Source organism: Babylonia areolata, chromosome 14 (genome assembly GCF_041734735.1).
Source record: "Babylonia areolata isolate BAREFJ2019XMU chromosome 14, ASM4173473v1, whole genome shotgun sequence".
Lineage (NCBI taxonomy): Eukaryota > Metazoa > Mollusca > Gastropoda > Neogastropoda > Buccinidae > Babylonia > Babylonia areolata.
Genome location: NC_134889.1, coordinates 3900076 through 3904222, shown reverse-complemented (window position 1 = coordinate 3904222; position 4147 = coordinate 3900076). Strand labels below are relative to the sequence as shown.

General features: G+C 45.4%; 1 non-coding gene across 1 annotated transcript; it reads right to left on the bottom strand.

Moving 5' to 3' along the window:
• Positions 1-1984: 1984 nt before the first annotated feature.
• Trnae-uuc (transfer RNA glutamic acid (anticodon UUC)) lies at positions 1985-2060 on the bottom strand. The gene has a single exon. It is a non-coding gene; the product is annotated as a tRNA-Glu (tRNA).
• Positions 2061-4147: the final 2087 nt, after the last annotated feature.

The window sequence follows — 4147 nt, the reverse complement described above, 5'->3', positions numbered from 1 at the left end:
CCACTAGTCCTTGAGTGGTGGTCTGGACGCTAGTCATTCGGATGAGACGATAAACCGAGGACCCGTGTACAGCATGCGCTGAGCGCACGTAAAAGAACCCACGGCAACAAAAAGGTTGCTCCTGGCAAAATTCTGTAGAAAAATCCACTTCGATAGAAAAAAAAAAAACAAATAAAAGTGCACGAAGGAAAAACACACACACACACAAATGGGTGGATCTGTAGTGTAGCGACGCGCTCTCCCCGGGGAGAGCAGCCCGAACGTCACACAGAGAATTCTGTTGTGATAAAAAGAAATACAAATTCAAACACAAATTACAAAGGAAACTGATACACCGTTTCACTGCGCGGCACTCAGAAACAGCGAGGAGGATGGACACTGCACATTCCACCGATAGAAAAACATCGTCAGCGTTTGTAGGTTAACCCATTCACAGCTGACCTTGGTAAAATATCAGTGTGGGTTCAGTTTTGACTGCAGCTCTCAGCTTTTGTGTAATCTATGACTCACTTGTGCAAAATAAAGTGAGTCTATGTCATAACCGGGTGTTCGGTTGCGTGTGTGTGTGTGTGTGTGTGTGTGTGTGTGTGTGTGTGTGTGTGTGTGTGTGTGTGTGTGTGTGTGTGTCCGTGGTAAACTCGAACATTGCCATTTTCTCTGGAAATACTTTGTCTGCCAATACCAAATTTGGATTAAACATCGTAGGAAAAAATATTCACAGTCATAACAATGATAGGTTGTAAATCTTCCGGATTAAACCGTTTTTCCGGATCATGTGACACTATCTACACCATCAACGTCTTTACCGCATATGAATATTCTAAAGTGGACTCTCAATTAACTAGAATGATCATTAAAGATAATTTGAATCAACTTTTTCACGTTTCACTAAGTTTCGGTCAGCCCTGTCTAGACAGGTCTGTGCAAATCTTCAGAAAACAGCCTACATGTTGCGGTGTGCACACTCACACACACACACACACACACACACACACACACACACACACACACACACTCACACACACACACACACACACACACACACACACACACACACACACACACACACACACACTCACACACACACACACACACACACTCACACACACACACACACACACTCACACACACACACACACACACTCACACACACACACACACACACTCACACACACACACACACACACACTCACACACACACACACACACACTCACACACACACACACACACACACACACACACACTCACACACACACACACACACTCACACACACACACACACTCACACACACACACACACACACACTCACACACACACACACACACACACACACACACACACACACACACACACACACACACACACACACACACACACACACACACACACACACACACACACACACACACACACACACACACACACACACACACACACACACAACAACAACAACAACAACAACAACAACAACAAAACACACACAAAACACACACACATTATGTTAACTGAATGGACTCTGTTGTGGACCAAGTTTCTGCCAGATTAGCCAGTCGAAGACGATCTCGGGAAATGTGGAAAAAGCGGATAAATTGGGGTGTGCTTGGTGGGATAGCAACGTCCCTTTTACCGCGGACTTTAAAGAATTTCTTAAATGCCCAAAATATACCAAAATAACATGATTTAAAAGGAGTCATCACATCTTCTTTCTTCTTCTGCGTTCACTCGTATGCACACGAGTGGGCTTTTACGTGTATGACCGTTTTTACCCCGCCATGTAGGCAGCCATACTCCGTTTTCGGGGGTGTGCATGCTGGGTATGTTCTTGTTTCCATAACCCACCGAACGCTGACATGGATTACGGGATCTTTAACGTGGGTATTTGATCTTCTGCCTGCGTATACACACAAAGGGGGTTCAGGCACTAGCAGGTCTGCACATATGTTGACCTGGGAGATCGTAAAAATCTCCACCCTTTACCCACCAGGCACCGTCACCGTGATTCGAACCCGGGACCCTTGGATTGAAAGTCCAACGCTTTAACCACTCAGCTATTGCGCCCGTCAGAGTCATCACATCGAATACTGCAACCAAAGTATCACGCTTAAAAAACAACAACAACAAAAACAACCCATGTTTAGATATTGATTTTTGAACAGAATTTTGCCAGGGACAACCATTTCGTTGCCGTGGGTTCTTTTACGTGCGCTTACTGCATGCTGCACACGGGACCTCGGTTTATCGTCTCGTCCGAATGACTAGCGTCCAGACCACCACTCAAGGTCTAGTGGAGGGGGAGAAAATACTGGCGACTATGGGTTGTTGTTTTTTTTTTAGCTGTGTCACGTGCGTTATCTTTGCCAAACAGATGACTTATTTCTATACAGCGGAGCGTCGCGTGCATTTTCTGTGTCAAGTAGATGACTGACCCCCCCTTTTTTTATTTCTTCTTCCAGTCGTGCATCACGTGCAGTGTCTGGTGCGCACACAGCAAGGTGACGTAGTGCTGTGTCACACAGGCTGGACACCAGAACACTGAGGCTTCTCCTCTTCATGTGGAATGATGGCCTAGAGGTAACGCGTCCGCCCAGGAAGCGAGAGAATCTGAGCGCGCTGGTTCGAATCACGGCTCAGCCGCCGATATTTTCTCCCCCTCCACTAGACCTTGAGTGGTTGGTCTGGACGCTAGTCATTCGGATGAAACGATAAACCGAGGTCCCGTGTGCTAGCACGCACTTATCGCACATAAAGGAACCCACGGCAACAAAAGGGTTGTTCCTGGCAAAATTCTGTAGAAAAAATCCACTTCGATGGAAAAAACAAATAAAACTGCACGCAGGAACAAACAAACAAAAAAAAAAAAAGGGGTGGCATTGTAGTATAGCGACGCGCTCTCCCTAGGGAGAGCAGCCCGAATTTCACACAGAGAAATTTGTTGTGATAAAAAGAAATACAAAAACAAATACAAAAAATAAACTCGTCTGGTTTTTTTTTGTTTTTTTTTTTGTTGTTGTTGTTGGTTGGTTGGTTGTTTTGTTGTTGTTTTGTTTTTCTACACAGTTTGTTCTAATAAAACAGGTACACCTAGTCATTACAAAACTAAACTAACCGATGGTATGGTGGAGACGAAATCAGATGGGGGAAGAAGTCCATTTTCCATACAGCCATTCGTGTCTTCGCTTCTCTGTGTATCCCAGCTGTGCTCCTGTCTGTGTCGATATGTGATGGCCATTCACGGCATCGCACATCACACAACAGTGTTGGTGACAGCAATATCAGGCTGACCCTGAATGGCATTCAGACCAAGAACAACAGCAGTATTTTTTGTCCCCCTCATACCTCCAGTTTATAGAGAGACAACGGGTGCACTTTGCATTGCTCAGAACACAGTCTGGTGATGAAACAAGAGTTCTTAAATTTACCCGTTGGTGTGAAGTGTGTCATACCGGAAGACAGGAAAGGGAGAGAGAGACAGACAGACAGACAGCCAGAGAGAGAGAGAGAGACAAACACACACACACACACACACACACACACACACACACACACACACACACACACACACACACATACACAAAGGGAGAGAGACAGACAGACAGACAGACAGACAGACAGACAGACTGAGACTGAGACAGAGACAGACAGAGACACAGAGAGAGAGAGAGAGAGAGAGACAAACACACTCACACACACACACACACACACACACACACACACACACACACACACACAAAGGGAGAGAGACAGACAGACAGACAGACAGACTGAGACTGAGACAGAGACAGACAGAGACACAGAGAGAGAGAGAGAGAGAGAGAGAGAGAGAGAGAGAGAGATAAACACACACACACACACACACACACACACACACACACACACACACACACACACACAAGCACAGAGAGAGAGATGGTATTAAATAATCCAGTCACTTCCAACCTCCCCCTCTTACTTTTTTCTTCTAATCTTTTCCTCCTCAAAAATGTGTCTTAACTCTCTCCATACGAACGGCGAAAGAGACGACGTTAACAGCGTTTCACCCCAATTACCATCATCAAAATATTGCAAGCGGAAGGCTCTTATACTGAAGAGGTGAATGTTGACAAAGAATACCACAATTCTGACGACGGAAGCTAAAGGTTGGGTCA